General features: G+C 40.3%; 1 protein-coding gene across 3 annotated transcripts in view; it reads left to right on the top strand.

Moving 5' to 3' along the window:
• FARS2 (phenylalanyl-tRNA synthetase 2, mitochondrial) overlaps positions 1 to 12,425 on the top strand; it is a 423,711-nt gene that overhangs the window by 25,431 nt on the left and 385,855 nt on the right. The window lies entirely within an intron of this gene.

The following is a 12,425-nucleotide window of genomic DNA, read 5'->3' as shown; positions in this document are numbered from 1 at the left end:
CCCTATTACACTGTATTATTAATATTATTATTATAGTGCAGTTTAATTGCCTGCTCATATATAACTACATATGATATATGAGCTTTGTCAACTGTAACTGTAATGCACATGCACTGTACATTTGAATGATGTGCAGGGTCAATTATTCACAGCTCCGCCCTAAAGCAGGCTTTTCTAGCCAGAGATATAAATACTTGCTCCACTCATTATGTTTTATACACATTAATGAACTTTAAGTTTTCAGCCATCATTTTTCTTATGTCCCCTTTCAATAAATGTTGATAGTTATCAATGGAAATATATTTTTCTTAGTCTGTAAAATTGACATTTGTCAGGGTTTACTAATAAAAATCGAGTCCTGCCTAGCCTATCTGTTAAGCACTGTTGAGGCCTCACCAGGGGTACTGTGTCCAGTTTTGGTCCCCACACTTCAAGAAGGATGTGGACAGATTGGAAATAGTCTAGAGGCAAGTGACAAAAATGACTGGGAAACATGACTTAAGAGGAAGGACTGAAAGAACATGGGTTATTTAGTCTGGAGAAGAGAAGACTTGGTGGTGGTGGGGATTTTTTAGCAATCTTCAGATAACTGAATGGCGATCACAGAGAGGATCGAGTTGAGCATTTCTTTGTGGTTGTGGGAGACAGGACTAGGAACAGAGGCTTCAAGCTGCAGCAGAGGAAATTGAGCTTGGAGAATAGGAAGAACTTTGTCTATGAGGGTGATCAAGCATTGGAACAGGCCACCTAGAAAAGTTGTGGAATCTCCATCCCTGGAAATTTTCAAGAGCGTACACTACGATGCTATAGCTCCCATTGCAACTGCACAACCGTTTCCAGTTCCTCCGAGATGTCTGAGGAGCCTCTATGAAGGGAGAGGTCCAAAGCGGGCTTAACATTGCCTGCCAGATGTTTGCTAAAAGATGGTGTGTAGTCCTGAATTCTCTAATGGAGATTTGACTCTAAAGGTCCATTCCAACACCCATTCGAGTCAGCAGGAGGTGCTGGTTATGCCCAGTGGGCTTGGTTTCTACCACATTATTTTGCTGGCAGACTTAGGATCTGTTAGGAAAATTATGAATGTTTCTTCATTCTGAGCTCCCCTGTAGCAACAGAACCTCTTCCTTCTGCCGGCAGTATAATACCTCCTATTGATCAAAAGAAGGCCTCTGCTGTTACTTGGCAGATGGCAGAATGTTTATATTTGTGCCCACCACTTCTGCCATCTCCTGAAGTCTCTTTGAAAGCTAGTGTCTTTCCAGAATGTACTTCACCCCTGCTGGCACAGCTCTTAGTGGAGTCAGGCAGATGTGAAATGTCTGCTTTTTATAGAAGTTTGCTATATTTTGATTAAAAAATTACCTGCCATTTAATTTAGTTAAAATCTAAAACTGAAGAGTGATGATTTTGAGTCCTTATACTAATTATTTAAATTGAAGTAAGGTTTTGCAATGCTGGAAAGTTCATTTTCTGATGTCCCACCTAAAGATGGGCGTCTCTGTAGGTTGAATAAAGGTCACTTTTTCATGCATGAAGTTTATACTTCTTTGCTATTATGTTATAATTGGAAATACCCAAGTTCACCTCTAATAATGCTAGACCTTAATTGAAACATAGGTTACTGTATTATGCATTTTGTTTTGCATTGCTTGCTGACCAAAAGTTGACCAAGGAGAATATTAAATCACATGTAGAAATATGTACAAAATATCCACTAGGGGTAGATCAAGGTGGGGCAGAGGGTAGACTGCGTGGTTACGCACCATTTCGGCTATGTGCCACATGCACAATGAGATCTCTGAGCTCACTGACCTGTCAACGCAGCTCTATAGCTCCACATGTGCTATGACCTCTGAGCTCACCAGCTGATCAGTGGGGTTCTGGCTGGAGCCCCTGCATTCATGCAGCTCCAGAACCTGGGAGTGAGCTCTGTTGTATCCAGCCTTTTCCTACCCTTCTTCTCCCCCTTTGGAATACGGTAAAGGGAAAAGAGGACCAGCGGGGGTGGCACCCAGCCCCTGAGCTCTGGAGCAAGAGCTGAGTGCTGCTACTGCTATTACCCTTTTTTCTTGCTGCTGAATTTGGGATGAGGTATAAGCAATTCTCAAATTCTGCATTGTGACCCTGTGTGGGACCATGAATCCAACAGGAATTAATTTAAATTAGTAGGCTTAGCTAGAACTAGAAGCCATTTGGAAACCCCTACCCCATGCCCTACACAAGCATAGGTAGAAAGAGTTTTGATGCTGCAAATGTATAATCTAATAGTTCACAATCTAAGACAGGTAATAATTTTCTTGTTCACTGGTGGAACAAATTGTAGTTCTGGTGTTAAGTGCCAAGGGGAAGCAGACATGTTAGTTTGCATGTTTTGTCAATTCATTGCCTATGAGAGTGGTCATAAAAAATGTTTCTTATCCTTTCATTTCTGTGTTTTGTAATGTGTGCCTCACTTTTTTTCAGGGCAATAGATCCATATTTCTGAAGTCGAAATGGATGCATCTTAGTTGCTCATCTGCCTCTTGACAAAATCAAAGCTCAAAATAATAGGTGGACATCATCCAAAAGAAGTGGCTTCATTATGGTTTTTTCTTTTCCAAAAGGGAATTTGAGTTGCTGCAATCCTTGGATGGCATTGCATTTTGTATCAAATTTTATCTGGATATTTTCTCTGCTAGTTTTTTTTAAAAAAAAAGTATTCTAACTGCCACATAGCACAGACCATATGCTGCTTCTAAGGCAAACATTACCTTTCACAATACACGTACACACAAACAGTATGACATGTGAATGTCTATCATTTACAGTGATATCTGAGAACATGTGTGACTGTTAAAAAACCAATTCATATACATTAAGGAATGATCCAGGGCTGGCAAGGAGGATAGACTACATGAACCTAATAGGTGATTTCTTTCCCTAATTTCTGAGTCATTAGTGTGTATTGGTTCTATTTGTTGTAGTTGTATTTGGGAGAAGGCCAAGGTAGATAAATGATTTTTCTCACTTTATTTCTCAATACAAACTAACAGCTTCTTAAGAGGAAAAATTCAATTTCTTAGTGGCATGGAGTAGAGAAATGAGAGAATTGAAGAGTATGAAATGAGAATAATCCTAAACCCGGCTATTGTATTACTTCATTTGATGGTTATTTAATTTACTGGAATTCTAGGTAATGACCATTTGGATTGCTTTTTCTTCCAGATTAAAAAGAATGTATCCTTCTGGGATAAATTATGCCAAGGCAGTTTAATTTGGCTAGAAATTCCTACCTACCTATCTACTTTGAAGCAGCATAGTCAAATAGGGCAGTACAGTGCCAAGTTAGGAGAGACCTGTTATGTCCCTGGCTCTGTCTCTAATCTTCTGTGCTACCTTGGCAGGTTGCCTGGTGATTCCTTGCTTCTTTTTCCCATGTGTAGCATACTGCTAAGAATTAGCGTGTCTGAGGGTAGGTGAGTGGGGCATCAGCCCGGGGCACCTGTTTTAGAGGGCGCACAAGATTGGTGGCTGCTTTTACTGCTACCAACCCAGCTGCTGCTGCCAGTGGTGCAGAAATTGCATGTTATGCCTCTGCTACAGGTGGATATTTTCAAAGGCAGAGGTGGAAATTAGACACCTAATTTATTTGGATAGAAATTGGGCATCTACTTGACCTTTGGGCTTCTGAAAAATCTCCCTCCCTCTTAACCTCCCCATTGGTACTAACCTTTTTAGATTGTTTTGGGATGGATAAGAAGCACTGTGTAATAATTTAATATTTATTATTATTACCCAACTGAATTAATTAGTTAATGTGTCAGTACAGCCTGAGCATAAACTTTTTCAGAAAAGTCCTATGTACCAGATTAGGCTTTTGAATTAAAATTAAAAAAAAATGTAGAAAACTTGTGATATATGTGCCGTTTTTTTCTTTCTTTTTTGTTAAAGCTTGTCTTGGAGAAAATATTCCCAAGAAGTACCTCTTGTAGATCGGTTGCTAGAAATATTTAATTTAGGGGTGGCCCAAATGCCAGAAGCCTCCGTGTGGCACATGGCAGGTTGAGGAGGGGACAGGAAGTATACCAGTAGGTAGGGAAGGAAGCAGAAAACAGAGCAACAGATCAGGTCATGAGCACATGGAAGGGAGCAGAAAGCTGAGCAGAAGATGTGTCAGGAGAAAGGGATTTGAATGGCACTTGGGGCGGGTGCAGGGATAATTTGTGGCATGCCTGCTACTAAAGGTTGACCCTTACTGATTTAATAAATTACACCTGCTTGCTTCTGCTGCCTTCTCATTCTATAGTGTCAATACATATTCCTGGGTAACGGATGAAGGCACACTCTGAGTACGACTTACTGAGGACTTGATCGTTGTAACTGAAGACAGTGGGGCTAGGGACATATAAACCAGTTTAAGTGAGCGGAAACTGTTTTAAACCTGAACGTAAATTCAGTGCACATAAACCAGTTTTAAAATGGCTGAAACCAGTTTGAGATAAGTCTGATGCTATATTCAACAAGGTTTAAGTGATTGAACTCAAACAGGTTTATGGAACGTCTGGCCCAGACCCCTTCCTGGTTTAAGTTTGAGTCCCCCAGCATTCCAGCATGCTCCGGAGCCCTGCGCCGTGCTGTTTGCTCCAGAGGGCTGGCCCTGCCCCTCTGCTCGCTAGCTGGAGCAGGGGCAGGCAGGGGTGAGGGCATGGTCAGACACTGGCCCCCCTCAGGTGAAGGGGTCACTTGAAGTCAGGGAAGAAGTTTATTCCCTTCTCCCTCCTCTGTCCCACAAGCATGGATCTGCCAGGCATTTCTCCACTTTCTGCTCCAGTGGTGGGGGTGTGGCCAGCCCTGGCAGTAGCCTGAAGTGAACTGTCCAGGGAGGAAGTTTAATTCCTCACTCCCTGTCCCACCAATGTGGACCCGAGCCAGGGTTTGCCTGGTGCTTCCCTCTTGCTGCTGCAGCGGCGGGGACGGGGACGTGTCTAGAGGCTATCTGGCACAGCCCCTTTAGGCACCGGGGCATGGAGGGGGTTTATTTCTCCACTTCATTCAACATCTGGTGGAGGGGGCCAGGTAGGGGCTTATTCCACTGCTCGCCCCACATGGAGTTATTGGTGATGGTGGCAGTCACGGCTGGCAGGCCCCACTGTGGTTCCTTGGGGATAAACCCCCTCCCTGCCCCTTCTGCCTTGGGGGCCATGCCAGCTGGCCTCTAGCTGTGCTCCTGCTTCTGCTGCTGCAGCAGTGAGGGGGGAGTACCAGGTGAACTCTGGCTTGGGTCCTTGCCAGTGGGATGGGGGGTGGAATTAAATCCCATCCCTGGCCAGTTCACTTCAGGCTACAGCTGGGGCTGGCCAGTCCCGCCCTCCCCCCCAGCACAGTTTTTCTGCAGCTGAGGACACACTCTAGCACCTCCTGGTTCCTGACTTGAGCAGCTGCAGGCATGTGCCTGTATTTCCTCAGTCCAGAGGGAATGTCTGGACACTTGCAAATTGGCTCTGTCTAAGCAGGTTAGACTAGACTAACGTGCAAAAATTGAAGCAATTCAGGATCTGGCTTTTTGAATGTCTGTCCCTAACATAGGAGTTTTGTCATTCACTGGAGCAGGAGAAGACCCCAATTTACCATTTTACCCCAAAAGCAAATGAATGGTTGGAACTGGGAAAGAAAGTCCTACCCATGAGACACCAGTGTACAATAAGACCACATGTTTATACTGCTGAAGTAGTGCCCAGATTTGAAAGGAAACTCTAGCACTAATAGAAATTAAAAGTATTCATACAGTGGTCATAAAGATTAATGCAAAGAGGCAGCATGCAGTACCTCCTAACGCCAATGAATAACCTATTTGCATCCAGTTCAGGAGTTATGTTTGCTGACATGTACATTTGTCTACATAGAATATGAACAGCAGTGATTTTGCTAAGATCACAGAAGTTTATGGCCATTTGCTGTGTGAGTGGCAGTTGCAGAAGTAAAAACTATTTCAAGGGAACATGTAGCTTTAAGATTTTCTGTCAATTTATAGAAGGCAGGAATGCAGAGAACTGAATAACTGCGTTTTAGTATTCTCTTTCATGATTGTGCTAGATTTTATCAGATGCCCATTCAGTCCTTCAAGCTGAATTTTGAACAATTTTAACTAAAATATCTTGGATCGTTCAACTCTATTTGCTTGTTCAAAACTAAAATACACAGCGTAGGTTTGGCTGATTCTGGAACTGTGATTGTCAAAGACAGCTTGTCCTGAAACACAAGTCACATGCAAGTTGGGAGGAAAAATGGTTTTGTCTGAAATATTTTAAAAGAACTGAAAATGCATGCTTCATAATTAAAAATTGCACATGTGGTCTTTCAAAGTTTTAAAAAAGTATGCAAAATCAGCTTTGAAACGGAAGATATTTTTCCATACTCTCAGAACGTATCAACAAATGTTTGATTTCATAAGGATTGTAGTCCACTGTTACTAAAAGAAGTCAGCAGATGGATTGTGCTGCTTAACCAATAAATCCAAAACAGACACGTTTACATGTGTTTGGGATCAAGAAAACGTATCTACAACTTTAACAGAAATTCACACAAGCTTGTCAGCTTTTTCTTTGACATAAACTTGTATGTTACTGCTCTGTTTTAAAAAATCCTCTAGAGATTTAAAGGCTTCATCTTTAACTGGAAGATCGCATTCGTGTTGTAGTTTAACTGCCCCATGAGTGTTACTTTCTTGTGTTCCAGTATGATAGGCATTCACAGATGCAGATCAAGGACTAAAAGAAATCAATATACCACAAAGACCTAAGAACTAAAATGGTATGCCTTTGATTTTTTAAGAATCTGTTGAATCTATTTAGTGTCAAAACTAGAACGTTATTTTAGTATTTTCTTGTTTTCTCTTTTGCAAAGGGCAGAAATCCATCCCTCTTTACCTCTTAGATTTGCCCAGTACAGCTGCTGCTTATCAGTTAGACACAAACAGGAAAATGAAGGTGCATTTAAAAATAACAAATTTTGCACTAGTCCAATAAAAAGGAAATCACCTGAAGACAGTCTTATAAGAAATAAGCCAATTTAGGACACTTCTCACTATTTAAGGTAGCAGTGTGTGCATGTGTCCCTGAGTGCATCTCAAATATTTAGACTCAAATCTCTTTCTTTCTGTCCCCTTTTTTCTTCTCTTCCTGCCCATTGTAGTTGCAGCTTAATTTGTTCATAGGCTTTGTTCAGCACAGTAGTGTGTGAATGAGTGGATTTATTGTGTGTCTTTCTGAGAAGAACTGGCTGAGGGCAAAGCTTTTAGCTGAAGAACTGAAGTTTGCATTAGCTGAGAAAATAGCTCCATGACCATTCTTATATTTTGCAGGTGAAAGCTATGCTTTTCTCCTTGGTTTAGCTCAGGTGAGAGTTCTGTCTTCAAAAATAAGGTTTGCCCTAGTTCTATTTTTCCAGTATACTGGGATTATCATGAGAGTCTAGGGTCACCGAGTGAGGGCCAGTCTCCCAACTAGGTATGACCAGCTGCCAAAATGAAGAATTTCAGTGTTATGTTCAGATGACTGCTGGTGTTAAACAAATGGGCTGCTGCTTTTTATACTGATTGAGATTTTGGAGGGCGGTGGGGAGGTGGAGCTTCATTCTCAAATATAGTGAGTTGCAGTTCTCGAATCTGGAGGTGGTGCCCATCTGTTGCCGTGCTGAACAGAAATTCAGATACATGCCTCTTTTCTAACCACTGGGTCACGTTTGTAGGTGTTAATTAAATCTTTTGTTAGGAAAAGAGTTGATGTTGGTGAAAAGATTTGATATAGTTGAGGTTGGAGATTAGGAAGGACTTTTTGGCTAGGGACAGGCATTACACACAAACCAGTTTAAGTGATCAGAAACTGGTTTAAACCTATAACAAAACAGATGTTCAGTGCACATAAACTGGTTTGAAAACGGCTGAAGCCAGTTTGAGATAAACCTGGTTGAATGTAGTATCAGACTTAACTGATTTGGCTCAAACCAGTTTATGCAATGTCTGTCCCAGACCCCTTGCTGGTTTAAGTTAAACCAGACACCCGCAGCATCCCGGCATGCTCTCTGGGCTGGATGGGGCTCTCTGCTCCACAGCAGGGCTGGCCCTCCCCTCTACTCCCTGGCTGCAGCTCCAGCAGAGACTTGCAGGCACAGCAGCGTCTACCTGGCTTCCTCCTGCTCTCCCCTTCCCCTCCCCACTCGCTGCTAAACAGGGATCCCCCATCCCCTCTGCCTTACACAGACACACAGCATTCGATACCAGACCATGAGCTGGCTATGGTCTGTGCTGTGGCAGATAGGAGCTAATCAACAGCTCAGCCAGTAATTTCCCTTCTGTTTCTTCTTTTTTAAAGAAGAGTTTGAACTAATGAGAGAAGCTGTTTGTTTTCTGATGGGGTGATAAATGCTCTGTTATCAAGGAGGGGGGGTGGAACCCCTCCCTAATCCATGAATAGCATAGCAGGAGGCGTTATTGTTTGAACTATGTATTAGATCCCATAGTGCCTTTATCTGCACATGTAGAGGGACCCCTAAGGGCCACTAATATGGGTGTCAGGCATAAGCTCTATCAAATACTTTTGCTATTCCGTAGTTTCTACCTGTTCTTTTCCTCCAGGTGAGGTGCTGGCGTATGGGTATAAGCAGACTGTCTATAACTTGCAGTATGTTACCTGGTTAGTTATCTGAGTGGCCTCACAAGCTTATTAAGCAACTATTACCAATATCTGCAAGGGCAAACACTTGGGGCTGATGAGTAATATTAAATGATACCACTGGATGGAGCCATTATAGAGTGAATGAAAGAAAACATTTGGGCTGGGTACAGATAGTCAAAAAGCCCGAGGCTGAATCGATTCAGTTTTTGCAGGGTAGTCTAAACTGCACAGATTAAATTGAAACAGAAATGAACAGACATTTACCTTTGATTCAGGAAATGCAGCCACATGCTTGCAGTGGAGCATGGCTTTCTGGTTGTGTGTTCACCTCCTCTTCCTGCTGGCCCCAAGGTCTCTGGGATTTGCAGTCCATAATCATAGAAACAGGACTCTGCAGGGTTGCTCATCACTTCCTCTTACTGCTTTCATGTGCCTCTGGGATTTGTAGTCCACAGTTGTAGCCAGCAGTAAGTTTGAACAGGGGCAGGGGTGTTTAACCCCCCTCCCTTGCTCCAGACCCCAGTTTACATCAGTTTTGATCACTTAAACTGGTTTATGTGTAACTTCTGTCCCTAGCCTTGGAAATAGACCCCCTTCATCTCTAATAGTACAAATCAATAGGCTGAAAAGCATCTAATAAATCTCATAATGTAATTCTGGGAAGATGTCCTGACATCCAGTACACAAAGAAACTCATCCAAGACTATTTACTAATTTGTGTTTGTCATGCCTTAAAATGGATTGGAAGATATTTCTGTAAAACAATATATGCTAATTGGAAGAGAAGCCCTGGGAGATGCACAGTTATCACCTTTTCTTAGAAAAAGTTAATAGTTATTCCTAATGGTGAAATGATGACTCTTGGGTAGCCACTCATATGTCACACATTCACTGATGGGGAGTGAAATAAGAAATGAAATAATTAAAAAATCAGGACCAGTACTTTCCCCTCACCTACCCAATATGGCTAAAATTCCATTTAAATCATCATCTCCCTCATAAAGAAATCTTTAAACACTAAAAGACAAAATTTATGTTGTTATTTATAAAATACTGATATTTATGACTCAAACAGCCAACATGAATTATTTAAAAATTCAGAGATGTTGTTCATTGAATATTTTCAGGTGCTTTCTTTATAATCAGAAGTGTGATCTGTCAGTTTTGTGAGTTCCATGTTTGATTTCTAAATCCTACATGTTCTTTTTTTATTGAACTACCAGCATTGCAAACTCTGTTGTGCATATTAACTCCACACTGAATCCCTTCCTCCTGGTGCATCAACATTGGTTATGAGGGTCAGTGTTTGCGCTAGTACAAATGATGGAAACTCGATGAGTTAATCCATTCATGATGCGTGAAGAAAAGAATCCAGCTTACTCTCTCTGAGAAGTGTGAAGCCTGTTCAAAAGTGAAAAAAAAGCAGTAGGGAACAAGCCCCAAACTTTTTTGCAGTAATATGAGTAAATGATTCTCAATAAATACCAAGCTAATTTCTATGTAGTAACAAAACACCATTTTTATCCACTCACTCTTTAGAGTAAAACTTTAAAATAAAGCTATAAAAACTCATAAGAGAATAAAACCTAAATCTGATGCCACTGAAAAATAAAATTATTCCTATTTCAACTTGGAAGATGTCCAAGTCAAAATGGGCCTGTATTTTAAAGATTGAATTGAGTAATTCTGACTAGCCAGTCACTACATAATAACCTTAATTAGTCACAGATATAAGAAAAATGAATTGGAAAACAAAAAGGTAATATAAAATACAATTATCTAGGGAATTTTAAGATGTGTTGTTTTCATTGGTATGTGCCTACTAAAGGAAAATGCTATCTGCTATATCATTATTTCTGGAGCAGATTTTGACCACAGTGAAGTGTTTGTGAAGGCTAAAGGTAAAAAATATAATTGCTTAGTCAATTACATTTTTTCTTAAAGAAATTAAAGATAGCATATTTACCAGAGGCAATCTGCCCTGGAATAAATCTAATCAGCACACAGGACTTGTTAGATCATGAAAAAGAAATGTGAATTGTGAAAAAATGGCTTCAGAGTTATTGTTTGAAAGCCTACTTTGTAAACTGTTTTATCTTTAGAAAAGGGAGCCATGTTGTATATTAAAACTCCATGCAAGCTTTTCCCTGAATTGAAGAGGTTTGAGAAAGAACCTTCTTATGATTACATAGCTCTGAGTGGTGCCTTTTTAATTTGTTGGTTGTTTGATGTTAGTGTCATCTAGATATTTTTATATAATATAAGCAAATATTACCCTTCATAGTGATGATTAAAAGATGCCAACTTCTTAAAACCATATGTGGTAGACTATCAATTTTTTTTGTTACTGAGAACACCTTGGTGGATTAACAATGATATAGCCTTCGATTTTCTTCCAGATAATAAACATTCAGTTGATTTCACTTGCAATTTCTTAATGACTCAGTAGTTATTAGAAATAAAGCAGGTGAACAAAAATAGCTATTAACATTAGAATTACAAAGCCAGTAGTTATGCCTCTGTTAAAGGGAAACTTGTAACATAATCTTAAGAACGAATTCCTTTTTTTTTTGTTGCAGATTCTTAAGTTGCATTAAACAAAATATATACTTGGACACAAGCCCTCTTACTGGTCCATCAAGCACAACTTGTGTACAAGTATGTAAACCCAGTCAGCTACTTCTAATTATTTGAGGAGGGAAGCTCAAAACAAAGCACAACTTTCTTTGCCAGCAGTAATTATAAATTATTCATCCTGTGTGTCATCCTCTATGCTCAGTCCAGAGAGGAGGTGACTTCCACATTTATATTTACTTCTACATTTATGCATAGTACTTTAGCTGAAACTGTGCAGGCTAACACTTTTAGCACCAGATTTCCTAGTTCAATTCCCAGTCACCTGTGGACAACTTAAAGACAAACAACTAATGGCAAAAATTTCACATTTGCTATATTTTGTAGATCTCTTTAAGACTGAAGGTTTTAAAGAAAGCCAAATTTGAAGGAGAAAAGAAACCAGTTGAAGTATTTTAAAACTTTTTAAAAGAAACTAGTTCTTGCATACTCATTGGCTAAGTATAGACAGTCAAAAAACCCGAGGCTGAATCAATTGAATCTTTGGAAGTTAATCTAAACTGTTCATGTGCTTATTGGTTCAATATACAAAGACATTCACTTTTGATTCTGGAAATGCAGCCACATGCCTGCAATGACCCAGGCCAGAAGCTGGGACTGCTAAAGCATGTATCCTGCTCATCTGGAGCAAACAGCTTGGGCCAAGGCTAGCCCACCCACCATGTGAGGTGGGGCGGGTTTCAGGGGAGGTGCAAAGTATCTTTGGATGCTGGAGGACTGAGAGTTAAGTTGAATCTGGAGGGAATATGGAACAACAGTTCAATAAATCAATTTAACCAAATCAGTTAAGTCTGATAGTACATCCAGGTTTATTTTAAGCTGGTTTCAGTGTTTTGAAAAAGGTTTATGTGCACTTAACTTCTGTTGCGTTACAGATTTGAAATGGTTTCTGATCTCTTATACTGGTTCATGTACCATTTGTGTCCCTAGGCATTATCATTAATTTTTATTTCTGAACAGTTTTTATAATTTTTTTTTTGGTACAGTGGACCCAGTGAAAAATGCATTTGCTTAGTGTAAGCATTGAAAGCAAAGTAGTTTTAAATCTACTGAGTCACTGTGTAGAAAACTTTTTAGGTCTGGATCCACATATAGCACTAGCTGTTAATTGAACACTAGCCATACATATAGAACTTTATT

Source organism: Crocodylus siamensis, chromosome 3 (assembly GCF_052110815.1).
Source record: "Crocodylus siamensis isolate JL-2025a chromosome 3, ASM5211081v1, whole genome shotgun sequence".
NCBI classification, from domain to species: Eukaryota; Metazoa; Chordata; order Crocodylia; family Crocodylidae; genus Crocodylus; species Crocodylus siamensis.
This window is presented reverse-complemented; position numbering and strand designations above follow the sequence as displayed.